General features: G+C 39.8%; 1 pseudogene; it reads left to right on the plus strand.

The window, feature by feature from the left end:
* The first annotated feature begins 6,266 nt into the window (after positions 1 to 6,266).
* LOC132616243 (5S ribosomal RNA) lies at positions 6,267 to 6,383 on the plus strand (annotated as a pseudogene).
* The last annotated feature ends 18,711 nt before the right edge of the window (positions 6,384 to 25,094 follow it).

The raw sequence follows: 25,094 nt of genomic DNA on the forward strand, positions 1-25,094 counted from the left end.
TATCCTCTCTGCAAGAACTACGCACACCTGATTCTCTTCTTTGATGAGATACGTAGGCAGCCCTTTTGGGTTCGGTATTCATTATTCGAAAAAAAAAAAAAAAAAAAAGAGAAGTCTGAAAATTATTTGTAAATCCCAAAAAAAAAAAATCTTTGTTCTTACCTCTCTGCAAGAACTACGCACACTTAATTCTCTTCTTTGATGAGATACGTCGGCAACCCTTTTGGGTTCGGTATTCATTATTCAAAAAATCACAAAAAAAAAACTTTATTTTGAAAAATCACAAAAATATTTTATTTCTCTCTTTCTATCCTATCTGAACGAACTACGCGCACCTGATTCTCATCAAGGATGAGATACGTAGGCAACCCTTTTGGGTTCGGTACCCCTTATTCAAAAAATACTATTTTTTTTTTAGATTCATATCTTTGACTTGGTTGGTACCAACACAGTTAGGAATGTGCATAGGAAAGAAACAAGTAACAATTAATATGATGGTGAGGACTGTCTTCATGGTAAATCATAGATTCTTTTGGTATCTCTCATTCACACTTTAAGTGACACTTGAAAAATTCTCTTGCATGCTTGTAAGACAAGAACAAAACCAACCTCATTGTTTCATGTGCAATGTGTGGTGAGCTTTAGATAACGTTCAATTGCATTGCATTGTGGTTTAGAACTTGGCCTGAATGTCTGTTGAGGCGAAATTATGAGTAACACTCGGTATAGGAAAGGATCGTAGGCCTTCTTTGACCCGTTTGAGGCTTTCTAGTCTACCAAATGACATTATCCCTAGCATTCCCCCTTTGAGCCTAAAGCCTTTTCTTTGACAGCAACATCATAAGCCTATACCATTTCTGAGTGCTTACATGCACTATCCCTCTCTTGGCCCAACCTCTCTGAGCTAGCGTACTAGAAATGTGCAATCGCGGATAAAGATCCAAGCTGAAGTTTCCAATGACAAAAAGATACAAAAGTGCCATAAAAACAAAGACGAACAATGACCTCCAAAGCAAGAAGGGGCCAAAAACAAATCATCAGTCATCATTCAGGATCTCGGGTATACAACCTGTTATTCCTCTTTATTTTTCACACTCCGGCATACAACTCGGAATTAACATCAGGACTTTGGGCATACAACCCAGGTTCATTCTCTTAATCCCCAAAGAGTCTCGGCATACAAACCGAACTCTAAAAAAAAAAAAAAAAAGCTCCAACTTGCGAAAGAAGTCGCACAAGTACAAAATAAAGGGACAATAAAACGAAGCAGATCATCATCAGAGTGCCAAATACCAAGCACAGACACAGTGCAACGCTCAGGGAAAGATTAGTCACTCCTTACCCAAATGATATCCCACCCTTTTCCTAAGCCTACATTACAAATCCATAACAAGCCCTACGTGATCCTATGCCAAGGGTTCTCACATTAGTGGATACTTACATGACGGCCAATCTTATGGTATCGCAATTGCATGCATTGAACATCTTTCTGAGTATGAGTGTACTTCTCTAGACGTCCAAAAGTTCAAAAATACTGAATATGTGTGAAAAAAGGGACTTTCTTTCTGGTGAGGGCACTTGAAACATGAGGATAGGTATATTTCAAAACCTTTGCTTGAAGCAAGATGAACAAATCATGTTAATACTTAGGTATGTCTGAGGTACCACTTGAAGCTGTAGGAATTATCCTGAAGTCAATCTCGGTTAGCTGGGAAGAAATTGATAGAATTCTTATGCGCAAAACTAATTGTTGGTACCTACTGAAGTCAAGACGTGATTCTCTTTACTTCTTCATTTTCCAATATTCTTTAAAACAAAAACAATGAAAAATACATCAAAAAAAAATTACAGGCACCCACCTTCTAATGCGGGTATTTTAAATTTCAGTTCAGGCGCCCACCTTTTAATGCGGGTATTTTAATTTTAGTCAGGTGCCCACCTTCTAATGCGGGTATTTTAATTTCAGTTCAGGCGCCCACCTTCTAATGCGGGTATTTTAAATTTCAGTTCAGGCGCCCACCTTCTAATGCGGGTATTTTAAATTTCAGTTCAGACGCTCACCTTCTAATGCGGGTATTTTAAATTTCAGTTTAGGCGCTCACCTTCTAATGCGGGTATTTTAAATTTCAGTTCAGGCGGCCACCTGCTAATGCGGGTATTTTAAATTTTAGTCCAGGCGCCCACCTCATAATGCGGGTATTTTAATTTCAGTCCAGGCGCCCACCTTCTAATACGGGTATTTTAATTCAGTCAGGCACCCACCTTCCAATGCGGGTATTTTATTTTCAGTTCAGGCACCCACCTTCTAATGCGGGTACTTTAATTTATGTTAGGCGCCCACCTTCTAATGCGGGTATTTTAATTTCAGTCAGGCACCCACCTCCTAATGCGGGTATTTTAATTTCAGTCAAGCGCCCACCTTCTAATACGGGTATTTTACTTTCAGTTAGGCACCCACCTTCAAATACGGGTATCTTAGTTTTAACTTTTACAGGCGCCCACCTTCAAATACGGGTATTCCATTTCAAAGCTCTGGCACACAAAACAGAGTATGCATTAAGATCTTGGCACACAACACGAGACTTCATTTCATTTCAAGGCTCTGGCACATAAACCGTAGTATGCATCAAGGTCCTCACACACAATCCAGGACCCCTCTACATTCAAAGCTTCGGTACACAACCCGATCTTTTCATCAGGGTCCCGACATGTAACTTTGTAGTCCATTTCAATCCATGGCTCTGAGTTTGGTCACCCCTATAGCAATACCTCATTTTCCTCCCGAAATTATTTTCCCGAACTACAGTCGGTCTGACTCCCATCTCAGGGATATGTAGTTAGCTCAAATTCGAGCACGACCATTCTTCGTCCTGCACTTACTAGGACCACTCCAACAACACTGGGGCAAAATTTTGATTAGACGATCAAAATTTTCCACAACATCCATTAGTTACCACCTTTCGAACTACATTGACCTGATTCTCGTGATTGACGAGATATGTAGGAAGCTCTATGCAGAGTTCGGTCACATCGGGGCGAGAATCATTCTTTCCCCAGCAAGTATACAATCTTGCACCCTTGGAAGCGATGACGTGGGTACGCTAATATTTTTCGGCCCTGAACAATCCTTCCCTTTTTATCACAACCTTGCTGACGGACGGAGAGTATTGTCAAAGCTCTATCAACGTCTGGCTTCGTTCTGCATACATATCCTTTTAGTAAATGTTGGCTGAGCCAAAATAGGCTACACGTCAACGTCTTCGTCCGAAAACTCTTTCATCATCTCCGGTCGAAGAAGGACAAGCTGTTGATACCTAATTTTGGCTCGACGTGCTTAAAAGTAACGTTTTAGGGGGCCCTGATTCGTTAAAGAGCGCAAAATACATTTTTTTACACATTTTTACATTTTTCGACAATTTATTTATGATTATCCTTAATTTAGGAAATTTATCAATTTGTTGTCATTTTCCAAGAATTATTATTTTGCACATGTATAGAGTAATACTACCATATTTGTGCAATTAATAATTGTTTCTTAATTTTATAGCAATACATTTTCATATCTTACATATTAATATTTAAATTTTATACTTACGTTATTATTTATACATGTATTAATTAACTATATTTTAGTACAGTCCGACAGTGCAGAGAAAATCAGAGTAATTAATTTTTAAGCGCAGAGCAAAAATTCGATCAAGTCAAGGTCACCTCACCTTTTTAAAAGTTGACATTTGAGGTGATGGGTTGGGTTCTTAATCCATTGATTAATAAATTTTTTATACATTGGTTAAAAGGGTGAAATCCCCATTGGACAATAACCCAAGGATTAAAATAAGCATTGAGGGGACAAAGGGGTGCACTCTTATATTTTTTGGACAATAAAATGGGTCACTTTGTTTTATAAAAGAAGTTCGGGGGTTTAATTTTATCTTCATTCTACACATATTTACACACACACAACACAGATTTTTTGCTAAACATTTTTTTTTGTTTTCTCCCCTCACCTTCTCTCTCACAGCCACGCCGCCGCCGCTACCACGCCGGAGCTCCGAGCTCCGGCGACGCGCCAAACCACCCCCACACCTCCTTCTTCGCTCCCCCATCATCTTCCTCACCACACCTCCACCAAACAACCACAACCACCGCACAGCCCCTTCACCTTCTTCTCCGACGAGCTCTTCGTCGGAGCTCTAGACCAACACCACCAGCCCTTTGCTCCCTCCATCCACCAAACCAACAACCCTCTGCAAAAGTGGAAACAAGAAAATTATTTCTTGCCCTCATTTTCAATTGTGACGCTGTGACGCTGATAACAATAGAAAATTTCAATGTTCTGATATTTCTAAGCTAGCTTAGACCAAATGTTTTTGGTCCGTAACATCAACAGATCTGAAGGTTTCATTTGTTTTAACAATTTTTTTTTTGTTGAAGTTGTCCAAACAGGCTATTATGGGGAGGTTCCAATTTTTTCGAAAGAGGCGATGATGATATTATTAATCTGGATTGATGTTTGGGCGAATACTAAACCCAAATGGCCAATGAAGAAATTTTCGTCGATTTCTAAGGCTTCCCATGTACAAAAGACGGGTTTTTTATTTTAAGTTTATTCATTATTTCTTTAATTCGTCCGATAGTTATTTATTCTCTTACTAACATTTTTTACTAAGTGTTTATACAGGTACCCAGAGATACATCCCGGAGACGACATTCGGAAGGAACTCGACGATTTCATCGAGTCACAGTTTGTATTTACTTTTCGCATTCTTTTTATATAACTGTACAAAATATAAACTCATAGTATAGTGAAAACTTTATTTTCTGAATGACGGGTTGATATATTTATTTAGGAGATGGGATAGGCTATCCTTTTGCTGACCCGGTTAGTAGCAGCCCAAGATCAGCGACAGGGTGCGAGCCACGGTAATAGGGGACAAAGGAAGAGGGTCAGGTCCTCAAGGATTGATAGTGAGTTCAGAAGTGGCCCGAGGAAGTTGTTCCCTAGGCACTCAGCTCTTTCAACAGCTAGTGCGCCTCCACAGTTTCTTGGACCCGGGTTTGATAGATCTATTTATTCTGGGCCAGTTCATAGCTCCAGAGCTTCTAGTTCTCATATTAGAATTGGTTCCAGTCAGACGAGACCACCTATACTATGATGTACCCAGTGTGGTAAACTACATTCTGGACCGTGCCGATTGGGGTCAGATGTTTGCTATGCCTGTGCTCGGCCCGGCCATCGTAGGCGTGACTGTCCATGGATGCATGGTAAAGGTAAAATCCCGCTCACAGGATTAACAACCAGTTCTTCGTCATTCGTACGTCCTCCAGGGCAAAGCTCTCAGACATCAGCAGGCTAGGGTAGATATCAAAGAGGAGTGTCCAGGTCGAGTAATCTTCAACATCATACCTATGTACTAGCTAGGCGATAGGGACTTGAGTCTTCACCTGACATTGTTGCAGGTAAATTGTTAGTATTTCCTTACGATGTATATGTATTGACTGGTCTGAGTCCTACATTTCTATCTGTTACTCCCTATATTGTTGGTCCGATCGGGGCAAAACATGACCCGATTAAGCCTTTCAGAGTGCTTCACCAGTGAGGCATCAAGATAATTAGAACGGAGTTGTGACTTCTTCTCTAGGTAAGAAGTGAAGGGGATAAGTATATGTTTAAATATGACCCTTCAGTATAAATATGCCAATGATTTAAAAGTACAAAGGGGTAACCGAGGTAAGAGAACAATGTATGTTACTAAAAGAGCCAGATGTTGACAAAGGCCTTTTAGCACGTGAAATATGTTGGTAAGGATGTGGTACGGAGATAGGTATATAAGGACACATGAATAAAAGACAAAGGTAGAACCAAGGTAAAAGAAAGAGGAACCAGGAACCACTTCAAATAGGATAAGGTTAGAAGATTTCAAGGAAAGCCTTACTCGAAGTTCTACGATAAGGATGTCACGAAAGTCCGAGTGACGGAGAAACGAAGCGGAATTAGGGATGAAAACAAGAAAGCTAATGCTTATAGATAACTGCGACTAAAATGTTTTGGCCCCTACCAGGAATCTTAAATTTAGGAATGGGAGATAGTCGTGTGTTGATCGATCATTATTATTGAGAGTTCCGAAGGCTAAACTAGCATTTGCTTGGTCAGGAAAGTAAGGGATCTTCCCAATCCCGAGAGAGATGCATTACAGAAATTTTATTGGGATCCGTTAGAACCTCAACTTGTTCTAGGTCATGCGATAAAGGTCACGCAGCAAGGTGGATGCGATCGTACCAGCATTAACGCACCGGATCCCATCAGGACTCCAAAGTTAAGCGTGCTGGGGTGAGAGTAATACTAGGATGGGTGACCCCCTGGGAAGTGTACTAAGAGTTCTACAAATTCGGACATAAGAGAAGGATGAGGGACTAGAATAGCTTGAGGGAAATTAGAAGCGTGTGAAACTCACAGTTGGAATCTCCAGATAATTGTGAGAGATAAGGCGGACCGGCTTGGCAAAGAGAGAGAAGAAGTATTACAGTTAGAGAACTAGGACGAGTTTAAAATAGTATTGGGGATATTTTGTAAGTAAGGTGTTAGGAGAGGTATATACGATATTTTATGTGTGGTCAATCAGTTTGCGTGCCCCGATAATCGACGTTGCAATGTGTTAAAGGTACTGATTGAGCGAGGTATTGAAGTTCGAGTGGTAAGTGTTACAGGGCGAGGCGACAGTAGTCTCTCTGAAATTAAAGTCGGATAATCCTGATGCAATCACATCAGGAAAAGGGTGAAAGTGAGTATACAAGTGTAAGGAGAGTAGGATGCCCTGAGAAAAGGAGAGGTGTAAGCAATGGAGGTATGTTGCTAAAAAAGGTTAACTCAAGTTTCAAGATGGGAATCTTGAAGGTAAGTACAGCGACAAAGAACCATTTGGATGAATCTCGAAAGTAAGTATATGGAAAGAATGGGGTATATAGTATGGAACAAAAGACGAATGTAGAGGGTTCGCATATGCATTTTGATAAGTGGGACTGAAGAGCAATAACAACGAACAGGGATGTAAACTGGGAAAGAATAAACAGGACTTAGCAAAAGATGCTACGGAGTTTCTGACGTTCGAGGGACATCTGAAGAAGTGAATGTATAGTCTTAATAACATGCCACACTACCTTGGAAACGAAGAAACCCTTCCAAAAAGATAACTCAAAGATAGCATAAATGTGCACTTCTGAAAGGATATTCCACAAACTCTAGGGCCAGTGTTATTAAATGGCAAGTGGACAAGAGCATTTAGGAGTAAAGGAACTTAAAACCATTAGAACGAAAGTAAGAAGGGTGCACTAACGGATCGGTTGAAGAAAATCGGGCAATCACCAAGGACAAGGGAGAGGATAATAAGTTAATAAAGGTGACCAAGAGGCAATAGATCAGTGGCATGGGATAAGAACCTCTGTAAAAAGTATAAAGATTCGATCATAAAGAAGATAGACAGATACAAGGGGGAAAATTTTATAAAAATGAACCGGTCGTAGCGGCGAAAAGAAAGAAGAAGACTTGACCAAGAGAAAAAGGGAAAGAGTGTAGCTTGTAAGGATTTTATGATAAGAACTAGAAGCGACAGGACACTGGAAGAACTATAATGCATAGTTATGATGCAAATAAGTAGTCAAGGAGAATTCCGGACAAATGAGTTAAGCGGATGAAGGGACGAGTCGTGGAAATGAAAGGTGTAGAGTGTTAACTTTTAAAAATATAATATAAGCGTAAATCAGAATTGGGAACACAGAGTAAGAAGAATTTTAAGGGTGTTAAGGAGATAGTCGTGAAGAAGAAGAAGAAGAAGAAGAAGAAGAAGAAGAAGAAGAAGAAGAGAAGGGAGGCTAGAGTTAAAGAAGCGAGGTATAATTAGATATTCCATGAAGAGGTCTAATAAGTTCCGCTGTCCCCCTTAATTCATTAGCCAGGAATTATTAGTCATGAAAGATAGAAGTGAAAAGATGCGACAAGGAGGCAATGTAGTGCATATAAAAGATAACGAGTATAAGAAGGGATAGCTCGAGGCAGCATCAAAGTAGTTAACAATGGAGTTACCCACTAATAGGGAAGTAACGAGCGAGACCATTAATAGGGAAGTAAAGAATGAGAAAAGAGAGTATTCGCAGGATGGCGAGTAGCCGTGACATAGTAAGGCAAGATTTCTATAACGGAAACAGAGCGAGGACGGGATACTAGTTGACTTCTGATTATGTACACGAGAACAAAGAGCTCCAGCCAGAGACATCATTACCCTCAGGTATGTAATGCTTTTCTAACATAATTTCTTGGCCACGTGTGGCCAGTGCAGATATAAATGTTAATGCCCGGTGAGGCATTGCATATTCTGGGTTGTTGTGACAGGATAGTAGTGGTACGATTACAAGGAAAACTCTAGAAATTTTTTGTAGAAATTCCTGAAAGTTTTAACATTCAAGGATGAATGTTTCTAAGGGGGGGAGGATGTTACACCTGTTAGTTAGGTGTTAGTTGTTTTAATCGCGGTCTATAGTGATATACACCTATTTTATGGTTATAAGGGTTTACAATCAAGTATGAGAAGTATTGGAAGGATTGGAGGTCAAATGGGCGGAAGATGAAAAATTGGGTAAACTGGGCAGAATTTCCCTTCACGTTCACGAGATGGCCTCGCGTTCGCGATGGCCATGGAAATTCAGACCTTCAGGTTCACGAGAGGACCTCGCGTTCGCGAAGGCCAATTACTAAGTCAGTTCCACCGACTTTGACAACCTATATAAGGGGTAGAACCCCTTTATTTTCATCATTATTTCCAGAAAACAGATGAGAGAGGTGAGCATATCACAAATGAGTGATTTTCAAGCGGCGGAGTTTTAGTTTAGGTTCAGATAGCGCGTGGTTGTGATTGCAGTTTCGTTTTGCGGTGGATTCCGGTTTGGATTCTAGGCGAACACTGAAGATATTGATGTTCTTGTAAGAATAAGGTATGAATCTCTCCCTATATTAGTTTTGGTTTCTTTACGAAGATAGAGTTGTTAAATAGTTATAAAATTATTCTTTTGGTGGAAATATGGGATAAACACCATATGGGATGTTTATGAAGTATTTTGGTATTGAGAATATTATGGTTAATGTTGGTATTGTTGTTGTTGTTGTTTGCTGAATTGAGATTTCGGGCTAGGCATATAAACAGGGGAGATGCTGCCCGATTTTCGGCAGGATATAAAATAGTTTGATTTGAAAACTTAGAACAAGTGTGCGATAATGAGTCTAACGTTAGTGTAAATCCTCTCGAATGTAGATTTACGAGCTCGGACGGATAAGCGTGGCTAATAGGAGGTCGAACAGGTATGTTAAGGCTAGTCCTTTCTTTCAAAGGCATGATTCCTATGTTATGATTCCATAAATGTTTCCATAACCTCCTTGTTTTCAAAAGCTAGAAGTTCATGATTCTTAAAGCGTCGCATCATGTTAAAGATGAGAATGTTTCTATGATGATTACAGTGATAGTGATGATTTTATGTTTAAAGGTTCCAAGTTTATGATTTCAGTGTTATTATGAGAATGTTGAGTTATTTCATGATTTTCTCAATTTTATTCATTCTTGTTGATCTCAACTTATAATAATTGTTCCTTCAAGGTGAGATAGAGCGATGATGATTATTCCATAATATAAATCGGAGGTTACCGACCTTACGTCACTCAGATAAAGTAACAACCTTTATTTGGGCTCTCATGCATGCTACTTGTATTATACATGCTTATATGTATCTATATGATTTTATGGGGAAAGGAAAAACGGTGAGGTGTTATATACGCGTTGCCATCTGATCAGTTGGTATATTATGATATCGTCCCAGACGCGGGATATATGGTTAAATGTATCAGGCCATTCGTTCGTCGGCACTATTATATATATATATATATATATATATGATATATGATATATAAATGGATTGGGCCGTTCGTTCCTCAAAACTATTATATATATGATATATAGATGGACCGGGCCGTTCGTTCCGCGACAAAATGATATGCTTTTGGATCGGGCTGCACGTTCCGCAACAATTCCATCTTATGTATATACGTATGAGAAATGTTTTTCAAAAAAGAAAGCTAAGCATGCATGGTATCCGCCTTGAGAGGCACTCAGATGTACAGGTTACCCTTTTCCCTCATGATATGCTTCATGTGTCTTATTATATTATTGGTCATGCCTTACGTACTCAGTACTCTGTTCGTACTGATGTCCCTTCTTGTGGACGCTGCGTTCATGCCCGCAGGTAAACAGGTAGACGCGTCTGACTTCTAGGAGCTCCATCAGCGGTATCTTGAAAGTGCTCCAGTTGTTCCGGAGCTACAACTTATTAGTACTACTCTTGTGTATATATTTGGGCATGGTGAAATCCTGCCCCGTCCTCGTGGATTTATGTATCTTATTTAGAGGCTCGTAGACAGACGTTTGTGGATAGATGTTTCGTAACATTGTCCGTCCTTCTTGTTGTGTAATATTTTGGTAACGCTTATTGACATATGCTTACGGGTATAGCTATTGATGACTATATTAAGTGAGATATTCATAAATTGTCCATGTGGCCCACCTAGTAGCGAGAATGGAATATTAGTTCAGAGGTGCTCGGTATATTAGTACCGGGTACCCGTCATGGCCTCTAGTGGTGTCGTGACAACTGGAAAGCAAATGATGTGAGGTTGATTATTTTAGACAAAGAGATAGGGTAGAAGTACGAGTAAAGATTTTTAAGTAAAGTTATATCATCGGGATTCACAGTTAGGATGTAAAAAGATATGCTAGGAAGACCTACAACTTTAGACATACGAAAAAGGGAATATGAGTAACTAGAATAGGCCAAGGGAAATTAGGAGCATATGAGCTTTGCAATTAGAATTTCAAAATGATCGTGAGGTATGAGTCTATCTAGTTGGTCAAAAGAGGGGAGATGTATTAAAGCTACAGATTCAGGACAAAATCAAATGGCAACGAGATATCTCGTAAGAAAATGTGTTGAAAAGCGATAAAAAGATGATTCACGAGTGGCTACATCGAGTGTTATGTATACCCTTATGATTGATGTTACGACATGGTAAAAGTATTAATTGTGCTGTATGTCAAAATTGAGGTAGCAAGCGCTATAGAGAGAATCAGGATTGGGTTGTCTCGAGAATTAAAGTCGGATAGCGGTAACGCGACCAACAATGTAAGAAAGAGCATTAGGAAAAAGAAGGTTATGATATCATGGAGGAGGGAGAAACTTCGACAAGGAAAATGTATACCCATTGAGGGTCAAATAATATATAATTGAGGAAAAGGTTAGGACGAAAGCAGGAAAGCAGACGATAGGATCAAATTTAAATAAATCCACGGGAGATAGAGTAAGGTTGTACGTGACAAAGGATGAATGCGAGGACCCTGGAACTAACCTATACATCCTCATAACCAGAACTAAGAAGGTTGTAAATAATTGGCATAGGTCCATCCTTGAGAAGAAATAAACTGGTCTTATGAGAGCGATGAGGAAATTTTAACTCCTGAGATTTAACCAGGAGGATGGATGTGAACCTATGATTGGTACTCCTATTTAAGGGAATAAAGTACCCCAAGAAGAGATTTTCAGTGTCAACAGGGATTCGCACTCGTAACGGAACACTCCAAAGTGTCCTAACCTAAGATTAAAGGATGACTAATGGAAACAGGTATTTTATAAGTAAAAGAAATTATGAGGACCAAAGGAAGGAGGAGGTTTCAACGAAATGGTTAAGGGGAATTATGTAGCCACCGATAACAAGGAGAAGGGTAATGGGTCAGTAGGCTTACCCAAAGGAAAAAAAATGAATGATATTTTAAGACAATTGTTGTGTAAAAGATACAAATATGCGATCATGAATATATATATATATATATATCATAAAGGAAGATGAAGACTCGACGAAAGAAGAAAGGAAAGGGCATACTTTGTGAGGATTTCATGATAAGAACAAGAATCGATAGAACACTAGAAGGACTATAATGCCTAGCTGTGATGCAAACAAGTAGTTAAGAAATATTACGGGATAAAATGAGCTAAGCTAATGAAAGGACGAGTCGTGGGAATGGATGGTGTGGAGTATCAAATTTTAATGGTATAGTATAAACCTAATTCAGAATTGGGAACCCAGAGCAAGGAGAATTTCAAGGATGTTAAGAAGATAGTCATGGCGAAAGACTAGGGCTAAAAGAGCGTGGTATAGTCATGTTATAACCCGTATTTCGTACGTTCGGAAAATTCAAGATAATGGGGAGAAGTTAAGAACAAGACTATGTTTCAAGACTTATTTAATATACGAGTTGTTGAAAATATTATTTATGAATATTGTTAGTGTGGAAATATTGAGGAAGACCAAGGGCAAAAAGGGAAATTGGCAAAATGGCATTATGTAATTTTTTGGAAAGGCTAGGGGCAAGAAGGTAATTTCACAAGATTCAAGAAAAGAAAAGAAAAAGAAGAAGAAAATTCTAGAAAAAGGAAAGGAAAAAAAAATTAATTAATTAGTCTTCTTTTAAGAAGACTCTAGAGAAGAAAAGTCTAGAGAGGGGCATGTGCCCCTCACATGCTTGGATACATATATATATATATATATATATATATATATATATATATATATATATATATATATGTATGAGCTACCTTCTAAGGGAAGAACAATCAAAAAAAAAAAGAGGGGGCCATTTTCGGCCAAGAGCTATGGAAAACAAGACCAAGATTTGGCCATCAAAAATATTGTTTCTCCAAGAAAACCTACTAATTGAAGGGTGCTCATTAACATGGAAGCGTTATTGGAAGCGTTAGATTATCCGTTTTCATCCATGGCCAACTTTAGGCAAGTTGTGAAGTGAAGAAGAAAGGTAAAAGTTTAATCTTATTTCTCATATGTTATGGGAGTTTTGAACATGTTGGAATATGTAGAAATGAATAAAAATTCATGGAAGTGTGTATGTTGATGTGGCCGTGTAGGTGTATGTGTGTAGGAGTGATGAACTTGCTCTATTTAGCATGTTTGGTTGTTGTAGTGTGTGAAAATGAATGAAAATCATGAAGCTTGTATATGGGTGTGGTGGCCGAATATGGTCTCTTTGTGTGGTTATGAGTGAACAAATTTTAGTTAGTATTTTGGAGACACCTTAATGTGATTCTTGTGTAATTTTTGTATTTATGGAAATGACATTGTTATGGTGTGGGTTGATTTGGAGGCTAATGTGATTTTAATGTGGTCCTTTGTGTTGATGAAAATAATGTTGCTAATGTATAGATTGTTGGTGTGGTTTATGAATTTGGAGGAAAAGAAATGTGTTGTTGATATTCCCTTGGACTTGGAAGGTTTCGGGTTGCCTTATGTTTTGGGTCGGGTTGTGTTGGAAAGTTTTGTGGATTGTTGGAAATGTTATGGAATCATGTTTGAATGGTTTTGGATTGATTATATATCTTGATTTGAACGTAATTGGAATGTCGTCGCATATTGCGAAAGAAGGTTGTTGAGGTTAAAGTGCGTTTACATTAATGGCCGAAATATGTTATGAATATGTATTCTACTGAGTATTCTGGTATAAGTAATTCCTGTGAGCTTTAATGTCTCTAACTTCCGTATACGATCTCGGATTGCCTTGAAATGTCCGAAGAGGTTTCGGTACTAAGATGTCCATGACCTTCCTATATGTACATATGATTCTGGGAGTTATATTTGATTTGATCCAAATGATATTCGGAAGAGATTTGTTTCTGAAGTCCTATTGAATATGTTCCCGTGTCTGTTTACGATTCTGATTCGATTCTGATTTGTTTCTGATATAAGTATGTCTGATATGATCCAGTTTGTTATACGATTGAGTAACGAGATAAGTATAAAGAGTTTTGTTTCTGAAAGAATTTTGTAGGTCATAATGTTCCTAACCTTCGGAAAAGATCGCAGAATTGCTCTAAAATGCTTATAGCATGTTCTGTACTTTATACGTTTGTAACTTTCCCATACGACATCGGATTGGCCCGAAACTTGTTTCTGAGCTGTTAGATGTTGGTAAGTGCACGTTTCTATCGGGTCTTGATTTGTGTGCATATGGTTTCGCACTACTCTGTTCGTGCAAGTTTGATATGTCTATCCACTGAGCCCGGGCCAGGACATGTTCTCGTGCGTATTCCACTGCATTGTTCACCGAGTCCCTCTCACTTGCGGGCCGGGACACGTTATATGTATATGATGTTATGATGATATGGAGATGGTGGCAGGATGGCATATGATGTTTTACTCACCGAGACCCGCAAGGGAGGGCCGGGACACGTTATATGTATCTACCGAGTCCCTCAATAGAGGGCCGGGACACGTTATATGTATACATGATATATTACATTGACATGCATGATTCTATTCACCGAGTCCCTCACGTGAGGGCCGGGACACGCTATGCATACATGATATATGATCTACCGAGTCCCTCATTAAAAGGCCGGGACACGTTACATGCATATATGATTTATGATCCTGACATGCATGATCTATGTTTGGAAAGTAAGCGTTTTGGCAGTCTGTACGTTCTGAGTCCCTTCTGATATATGATATTATCTGTGTTTGGAAAGTAAGCCTTCTGGGTATTCTGTACTTTCAGTATTTCTTCTGACAGGTGACATCGGTATATGATTTGTGTCTGGAAAGTAAGCATCTTGATATTCTAGTTAACGTACCCAATTTCTTTGTACCGTCTGTTTCGGTTATGGTTCTGTTTTCTGTGATTCATGCTTTACATACTCAGTACATATTCCGTACTGACCCCCTTTCTTCGGGGGCTGCGTTTCATGCCGCGCAGGTACTCCCAGATGAGTTGAAGACATTATAGAAGATGCTCCAGCGAAGATGGCAAACTCCAATTGCTCCTGGAGGACTGCCGAGTCAAAAGTATATGTGACATGGTTTCTGGTTAACGTTAGAGACTTTGCAGACAGCGTCGTGGGTAATGGTTGCCAGTCTGTAAGCGGCTCCATCAGCCGATACGTCATTTTGTGTTATGTAGTAGACTTTATGTGATTACAGATTTTTGTTTAATCTTGAACGGTAAGAGGAAAATTTCGACAGCTTAATATGTAATTTACTTGTATTTGATTTTCTGGATCCCAAGGAATTAGGTGTGTAATCAGAGTCTGCGGGTTCGCTCGGCTCCGTAGGTGGGGTCGAGTGCCCATCACGCCCTAATAAGGTTAGGGTGTGACAAAGTGGTATCAGAGCGAGGTCTGTTCGTGGGGTTGTCTTCAAAGTCGTGTCCAGTAGAGTCCTGTTTATGGTGTGAAGCCGACCACATTTATAAACAGGAGGCTACAGGGCATCTAGGGATTGTTGACCTTCCTTCTGTCATAGATCGTGCGATAGAGCCAAACTATAGGAAATGAAATTCCTTATGTGAGCCTTACATACGACGGAAAAGGTAAGTAGCGATATGGATAGTCACCAGGATAAGTATTGACACATTTGATCTGTAAGGTGTCATTGGTATTTGCTGTGTACAGGAGGATAGTATAAGAAAAATAAGGTCGGATGGAGGATTCAGGAAGTTGACAATTAATTTTACTACAGGTTACTATGTAAAAGTGGTGAGTAAGAAATTCGAACGGACTGATATCGGGGCATCCATAAAATAATGGCAACGAAAGTGTATCTGTTATCGGCAGGGGTCTGGGAACCCAGGATGAAAGGTAATTACACAAGAAAGTGAAAGGTGAGCACTGAGGGCCAAAAAGGGTAAAATGGTAATTGTGAAAGAAAAGGACGTGTTACGAGGGTGTCCCGGGAACTGTAAGGCCTCGATTAGTCTCAAATTATGTAATAAAGGTCGTGTGTGAAAGTGGACGCAAAAATATCTGCATTAAGGCACCGGATCGCAGCAAAGTTTCAAGGTTAAGCGTGCTCAGATGGGAGCAATTTTAGGATGGGTGACCCCCTGGGAAGTAATTGGGAAAAATTTTGTAAAGTTAAAATTTACAGGGACGAATGGAAAACTAGAGTAACCTAAGTGAAACAATGGTATATGGGATGACCGGAGACCATAAGAAGACGCATAGGACAAGATAGATTAGTCGGTGAAGGGACAAATGGTGTGTCACAACTCGAGAATTAGGATAGGCTTGAATAACGTTTGGAACCATTTTGTGGGATAGTTGATAATAATTATGTGTATGTATATGAATATGTATGATGGCTTATTTGTGATGGTATCAGTGGGCACGTGTGCCCCCAACAACCTATGTTACGGTAAAGGAGGCCTCAATTGAGTAAAGGATACCGAAACCGGAACAGTGGTAAGAAAACAAACGGCGTAAGTATTATAAGATAAGACACTATTTTCACAATAGATCAAGGACAGAAAGGTCTTAACAGTATGGTATTTGAGAAAGAAGTGAGTAAGTAAATGAGGAGTAAGGAAATCAAGATATCGGAAAAAGGTGAGAGACAAGAAAACCTCGGTGGATGGAACCCCTGAAGGGAAATGAAAAGGTGGACAAAACAATGATATAAGTAGGAAGTAAAGGGGGGGGGGGGGGGGGGGGAACTTGAGCTGAGAAGTTTCGATACGTTATGCATAGAGCTAGAAAGAGAGACGGGGGATGAAAAATAATTAAAGGTAAGGCCACTCGAAGATCGTGACGTACAAGGAACCCCTAAAAGGGGGGAGGCCATATTAGGCTAACAAGGAATAATGATGAATGAAATGAGCACCAACACATGAAGTCAAAAACAAGTATATCTGTATCGAAGAACATGAGAGAAGGGACTAAAGAAGAATTGTAGTACGAATCTAAGAGTGTGACTTTTGTTAAGATATGGTCACGAAACAGTAACAAAAAAAAAAAAGATGACCTTAGAAAGACAAGGATAATATGTCGGCCCAGCAGATTAGAAAACCGATGACACAGAGTAAGGACCCATATAAGGACGAAGAGGTTCGATTATATGGAATGGGCATGGAGAAACGGGCAACTATAAAAGAAACCCCCTCCCGAAGTGCCACGAGGCCCCATAAGGTCAGTTGAACATTCGAGGGCGAATGTTCCAAAGGGGGGGAGGATGTTATAACCCGTATTTCGTACGTTCGGAAAATTCAAGATAATGGGGAGAAGTTAAGAACAAGACTATGTTTCAAGAATTATTTAATATACGAGTTGTTGAAAATATTATTTATGAATATTGTTAGTGTGGAAATATTGAGGAAGACCAAGGGCAAAAAGGGAAATTGGCAAAATGGCATTATGTAATTTTGTGGAAAGGCTAGGGGCAAGAAGGTAATTTCACAAGATTCAAGAAAAGAAAAGAAAACGAAGAAGAAAATTCTAGAAAAAGGAAAGGAAAAAAAATAATTTAATTAATTAGTCTTCTTTTAAGAAGACTCTAGAGAAGAAAAGTCTAGAGAGGGGCATGTGCCCCTCACATGCTTGGATACATATATATATATATATATATATATATATATATATATATATATATATATATATATATGAGCTACCTTCTAAGGGAAGAACAATCAAAAAAAAAAAAAAAAAGGGGCCATTTTCGGCCAAGAGTTATGGAAAACAAGACCAAGATTTGGCCATCAAAAAAATTGTTTCTCCCAGCAAACCTACTAATTGAAGGGTGCTCATTAACATGGAAGCGTTATTGGAAGCGTTAGATTATCCGTTTTCATCCATGGCCAACTTTAGGCAAGTTGTGAAGTGAAGAAGAAAGGTAAATGTTTAATCTTATTTCTCATATGTTATGGGAGTTTTGAACATGTTGGAATATGTAGAAATGAATAAAAATTCATGGAAGTGTGTATGTTGATGTGGCCGTGTAGGTGTATGTGTGTAGGAGTGATGAACTAGCTCTATTTAGCATGTTTGGTTGTTGTAGTGTGTGAAAATGAATGAAAATCATGAAGCTTGTATATAGGTGTGGTGGCCGAATATGGTCTCTTTGTGTGGTTATGAGTGAACAAATTTTAGTTAGTATTTTGGAGACACCTTAATGTGATTCTTGTGTAATTTTTGTATTTATGGAAATGACATTGTTATGGTGTGGGTTGATTTGGAGGCTAATGTGATTTAATGTGGTCCTTTGTGTTGATGAAAATAATGTTGAATTTGGAGGAAAAGAAATGTGTTGTTGATATTCCCTTGGACTTGGAAGGTTTCGGGTTGCCTTATGTTTTGGGTCGGGTTGTGTTGGAAAGTTTTGTGGATTGTTGGAAATGTTATGGAATCATGTTTGAATGGTTTTGGATTGATTATATATCTTGATTTGAACGTAATTGGAATGTCGTCGCATATTGCGAAAGAAGGTTGTTGAGGTTAAAGTGTGTTTACATTAATGGCCGATGTTGTTAGAATGTTTGTTGTCATTGTTGTTGATATTATGGCCGGGTCAAATTCCCGGATTTGTTGTTGTTGATTTGGGGCCGAGCCGTATTCTCGGGTATGGTACATTTACAGGGGAGATGCTGCCGAAATTCCGACAGAGTATAAGCAGATGTGTTTGAGAGGTTAATGCAAGTATATGACCAAGGATCTGAATGAATGGATGAATTCTTTTGAATGAAGACTAACAAGTTGCACAAATGAGCGTAGCCAGTTGGTCGCGGCACAGGTATGTAAGGCTTACCCTTTCTTTCTTTTGGCATGTCCTAGAGCCAAGTAAGGTATGATGTGATATGCTGCCTTGGGGTAACTATGTTCGGTGATTCTGAGTCTGATTATGTTTCTAACTCAGTTCTTGATACGAGTTTATGATTTTTGCTCACCCCTTGATATAAGTATTTTGATACGAGTTTTTGATACAAGCATTTTGAAATAAGTATTCCGATATAAATATTTTGATATAAGTAATCTGATGTAAGTATTTTGGTATAAGTATCCGGATAAAGTATTATGATATGAGCCTTCTGAAATAAGTATTCGACATAAGCATTCTGAAACAAGATTTCTGATGTAAGTGTTCTATTATAAGTATTCTACTATGAGTATTCTGGTATAAGTAATTCCTGTGAGCTTTAATGTCTCTAACTTCCGTATACGATCTCGGATTGCCTTGAAATGTCCGAAGAGGTTTCGGTACTAAGATGTCCATGACCTTCCTATATGTACATATGATTCTGGGAGTTATATTTGATTTGATCCAAATGATATTCGGAAGAGATTTGTTTCTGAAGTCCTATTGAATATGTTCCCGAGTCTGTTTACGATTCTGATTCGATTCTGATTTGTTTCTGATATAAGTATGTCTGATATGATACAGTTTGTTATACGATTGAGTAACGAGATAAGTATAAAGAGTTTTGTTTCTGAAAGAATTTTGTAGGTCATAATGTTCCTAACCTTCGGAAAAGATCGCAGAATTGCTCTAAAATGCTTATAGCATGTTCTGTACTTTATATGTTTGTAACTTTCCCATATGACATCGGATTGGCCCGAAACTTGTTTCTGAGCTGTCAGATGTTGGTAAGTGCACGTTTCTATCGGGTCTTGATTTGTGTGCATATGGTTTCGCACTACTCTGTTCGTGCAAGTTTGATATGTCTATCCACTAAGCCCGGGCCAGGACATGTTCTCGTGCGTATTCCACTGCATTGTTCACCGAGTCCCTCTCACTTGCGGGCCGGGACACGTTATATGTATATGATGTTATGATGATATGGAGATGGTGGCTAGGATGGCATATGATGTTTTACTCACCGAGACCTGCAAGGGAGGGCCGGGACACGTTATATGTATCTACCGAGTCCCTCAATAGAGGGCCGGGACACGTTATATGTATACATGATATATGACATTGACATGCATGATTCTATTCACCGAGTCCCTCACGTGAGGGTCGGGACACGCTATGCATACATGATATATGATCTACCGAGTCCCTCATTAAAAGGCCGGGACACGTTACATGCATATATGATTTATGATCCTGACATGCATGATCTATGTTTGGAAAGTAAGCGTTTTGGCAGTCTGTACGTTCTGAGTCCCTTCTGATATATGATATTATCTGTGTTTGGAAAGTAAGCCTTCTGGGTATTCTGTACTTTCAGTATTTCTTCTGACAGGTGACATCGGTATATGATTTGTGTCTGGAAAGTAAGCATCTTGATATTCTAGTTAACGTACCCAATTTCTTTGTACCGTCTGTTTCGGTTATGGTTCTGTTTTCTGTGATTCATGCTTTACATACTCAGTACATATTCCGTATTGACCCCCTTTCTTCGGGGGCTGCGTTTCATGCCGCGCAGGTACTCCCAGATGAGTTGAAGACATTATAGAAGATGCTCCAGCGAAGATGGCAAACTCCAATTGCTCCTGGAGGACTGCCGAGTCAAAAGTATATGTGATATGGTTTCTGGTTAACGTTAGAGACTTTGCAGACAGCGTCGTGGGTAATGGTTGCCAGTCTGTAAGCGGCTCCATCAGCCGATACGTCATTTTGTGTTATGTAGTAGACTTTATGTGATTACAGATTTTTGTTTAATCTTGAACGGTAAGAGGAAAATTTCGACAGCTTAATATGTAATTTACTTGTATTTGATTTTTTGGATCCCAAGGAATTAGGTGTGTAATCATAGTCTGCGGGTTTGCTCGGCTCCGTAGGTGGGGTCGGTGCCCATCACGCCCTAATAAGGTTAGGGTGTGACAAAGTGGTATCAGAACGAGGTCTGTCCGTGGGGTTGTCTTCAAAGTCGTGTCCAGTAGAGTCCTGTTTATGGTGTGAAGCCGGCCACATTTATAAATAGGAGGCTACAGGGCATCTAGGGATTGTTGACCTTCCTTCTGTCATAGATCGTGCGATAGAGCCAAACTATAGGAAATGAAATTCCTTATGTGAGCCTTACATACGACGGAAAAGGTAAGTAGCGATATGGAAAGTCACCAGGATAAGTATTGACGCATTTGATCTGTTATTTGGAATTGGCAGTTCCGGATGGCCAGAATGTGGTATAGCTGTATGTTCTGTAAGGTGTCATTGGTATTTGCTGTGTACAAGAGGATAGTATAAGAAAAACAAGGTCGGATGGAGGATTCAGGAAGTTGACAATTAATTTTACTACAGGTTACTATGTAAAAGTGGTGAGTAAGAAATTCGAACGGACTGATATCGGGGCATCCATAAAATAATGGCAACGAAAGTGTATCTGTTATCGGCAGGGGTCTGGGAACCCAGGATGAAAGGTAATTACACAAGAAAGTGAAAGGTGAGCACTTGTTATATCCCGTATTTTTGAACGTCAGATTATTAACTGAGGTGGGGCCCACACGTCAATATTTTTTTGGGACACGTGACAAGTTATATGAATCGCATATGTAAAGTAAAACACAACTTGTGAAGGGCCTTGGGGCCAAATCAAAGTGGAAGCCCTCCAAACGAATTTTTTTAAGAAAACGTTTTCGGATGACCTGACTTGGAGGGGCAAAAACGGCATTATAAGTCTGGCATTTTGGAAAACACCCAGAAATAAAAGTTGTAGATAATTGAAATAGCTTTCCAACGGTAGGTCGTGGGCCTATAGGTGACATCGGGATAAGGAGATATGAACATTTTAAGGCGGAAAGGTCAAGCTGGGCAGTGAAATGGGCCCAACCCGATTCCAATCCGGGTCAGGCCCATTTCCTTGTTATTTAAGGGAGGTTTCAGCCTCCTCCTCCACATTTTCAGATCAGAAAAGATCCAGAAAATTCTATAGAGAGAGAGGGAGGAAAGACTTAGAGAGATAAATAAAGTTTGATCAAAATCTGAGCCCCGAATCCCGAAGCCCATGAAGAGAAAAGTGTTCTACATCGCGTTGCCTTCGATTTGAGCTAAAAATCAACTAAAAATAAGAGGGTGGACGTGGTAGCTGTGCACTTAAGGTATGATTAAGGCTCTTTTTCATTGCCAACAAGTTTATTTAAAGTTTCAACGGAATAGAACGGGAAAATAGCGATATAAATTCGTCCGTTGGCATTGAAATTGATTGTAGAAGATTATGTCATTTTAATATGATTTTATGATATTATGGAAATGAAGTTGTTAAGATGTGAATTATGATTATGGTTGATGAAATTGGAAGGTGGAAATATGTTATGAATATGTATGTTGAAGATTTGAAGTTTTGGATGGATTATGGTTTGGTGGAAAATTTGTATATTTTGTATATCATGTGAATATTGTATAGAAATGATATGAAATACTTCCAAATCACATTGTAATGGTCTTGATTAATGATGAATATGGAAATGTTGATACTAGTTTGGGTTTGTGAAGTTGAAGTGGAAGTTGTTGGACCATGTGGAAAACAAGGCTAGTTATGCCATACTATGTGTTTTGTAATGCTTGTTGTTGTTAGTGATGTTGTTGTTGGGTTGCTGTATTGATATATTAAGCCGAGCTAAGTCTCGGGGATGTCATATATATAGGGGAAATGCTGCCGAAATTTCGGTAGGCAATTATGTGATTAAGCTTAGATTCTCGAAAAGCTTGAAATTGACAATTGGTAAACATGACCATTTGTAGATTCTGGACGAAATTGGAATTGAAGCCAAGCGAGCGTAAGGCGCAATCGAGGTATGTAAAGTCTTCCCCTTTGTTCTTTGGCATGTCCTAGATGTACTAGGTCAAGATCGGAGCCTCGGGGACGATTCTGCTCATAGAAACTCGAGATTGATTTTTGGTACTATTCATTCAATTCAATTGAATTTCAAAAGGCGCATTTTGCTAGAAAAGTGGTTAAACCTCCATAACTTGTACAAATGTAACCCGATCACTATGAAACCTTCCTGGATGACTCCGTAGAGTCTAATGGGCGTGATTCTTTTCCGCCGCCTCGACTTGGCCCGAGGTGGGCCCGCTATTCCCCGATGCCTCTCTTATTGTTCTGTCTGTCTTATTCCCATACGATAAGTCGAGGAAACTTATGGCTATTGTTCCGACTACTAAACGGGAGTTATTTTAACGAACCTGAATTGATTTAATGTTCATGGAAACAATTACGGGGACAGAAACCCTGATATAAATTCTGTATGGCTTTAGCAAATGTACTCGTGTCCGGAGCTCGCAGGTAGCTCCTGGTTATTATGTTGTTTACTATACGATAGGTGCTATGACCACCTTTATGAGCTTTATAAAATATTTTTTTTGACATCTAAAACGTTTTGAAAATATTACCCTGATATTTTGGATAAACTACTTACCTCCCGTACTTACTGATATACGATTTTGGTATACCTGAATCTTGTGTGATGTATGATCCTGGCGTGTGTGATTATGTTGGGAAAGTGATAATTTGGCATTCTGTATGGTTGTTTTCTGTTTTACCGAGTCCCGGGCCGGTTATGTGAATATGCGCATATGTAATATTGGCCGCTGGACCCTCGACCGCGGCGTGTCCGACATTGACAGCTGGACCCTTGACCGCGTCATGCCGGACGTGTGGCATTGACTACTGGACCATTGACCGCGTCTGCCGCACTTGTGATTGTGCCTGACATAGACCGCTGGACCCTTGACCGCGGTATGTCAAATGTGTGATTGTAACCGCTGGACTTTTGGTCGCGGTATGTGTGATTATAACCGGTGGACCCTTGGCCGCGGTACGTGTGATAGTGACCGCTGGGTACTTGGCCGCGGTATGCGTGGTAGCGACCGCTGGACTTATGGCCGCGGAAATTGTGCGTTGATTCCTTTATATTTGTGAAACAAAAATGTTTTTCAAAAGAAAGTAAAGCATTTTGACATTCTAACTGCCGTATTTGCCTGCTGGAACCTCTTGGGTATGACTTGTGCACTAGAGGCGACCCTGTGGCGACCTGGTTATTCGTGCACACCCCAGTGCACTGTCCATTGCGCCCCTCACTAAAGGGCCGAAACCTGAGGTAAATGTATACTACCTGTGCTTCTGTAAGTTTATGATTCTACATGCATGGTTCTGCCTGTTACATTTCTGGACAGCGGATTCGGAGAATGATTCTGTTGGTGTTGCTTCTGCATGATTGAGCCGGACTATGCTTCAGTCGGCTATAGTTCTACACCCCTAGCTTCGGTTGCGGGTATGTCAGTCGCACTCTGTGCCCCGATCCGCACGATGATCCTGCCAGTTAGGCTTTGTACCTCTGTTTCATATCACGATTCAGACGGCTACACCCCGTGCTTATGATATATATCGTGGTCCTGGCCATACACTCTGTATTTCCGTTTCGGACTTGGAGCCGATACTACCTGTTCTATTTCTATACTTCTGGCTCGGTTTTGTTTATATTGTTATATTTCCGCTTTACATACTCGGTACATATCCGTACTGACCCCCTGTTCTTCGGGGGCTGTGTTTCATGCCGCGCAGGTACTCCCAGTTGAGTTGAGGACAGATGGAAGATGTTCCAGTGCAGATGACAAGCTCCATTTGTTCCCGAAGTGCTGCCGAGTCAGATTCTATATGTTATGCTTTTGGGATCTTATTAGAGACTTTGCAGACAGTGTCGTGGGTATTGGTTGTCGGTCTGTGTACGTAATGAATTTTGTATGATCACAAATTTGTTCGGCTTGAAAGCCACGAGAAAGAATATTTCTGAAAGAAAAGTTTTGCTATGTACTTTATTATTTGTTTTTTTAAAAAAAAAAGTTGACGTGATTTTATGTGCAGTGAGAGTCTGAGGGTTCGCTCGGCCCTAAGTAAGGGTCGGGTGCCCATCACACCCCAGCGAGGTCGGGGTGTGACAACACTGAGGGCCGAAAAGGGTAAAATGGTAATTGTGAAAGAAAAGGACGTGTTACGAGGGTGTCCCGGGAACTGTAAGGCCTCGATTAGTCTCAAATTATGTAATAAAGGTCGTGTGTGAAAGTGGACGCAAAAATATCTGCATTAAGACACCGGATCCCAGCAAAGTTTCAAGGTTAAGTGTGCTCAGATGGGAGCATTTTCAGGATGGGTGACCCCCTGGGAAGTAATTGGGAAAATTTTTGTAAAGTTAAAATTTACAGGGACGAATGGAAAACTAGAGTAACCTAAGTGAAACAATGGTATATGGGATGACGGGAGACCATAAGAAGACGCATAGGACAAGATAGA

The sequence above is a fragment of the Lycium barbarum genome, chromosome 10, assembly GCF_019175385.1.
Source record: "Lycium barbarum isolate Lr01 chromosome 10, ASM1917538v2, whole genome shotgun sequence".
NCBI classification, from domain to species: domain Eukaryota; kingdom Viridiplantae; phylum Streptophyta; class Magnoliopsida; order Solanales; family Solanaceae; genus Lycium; species Lycium barbarum.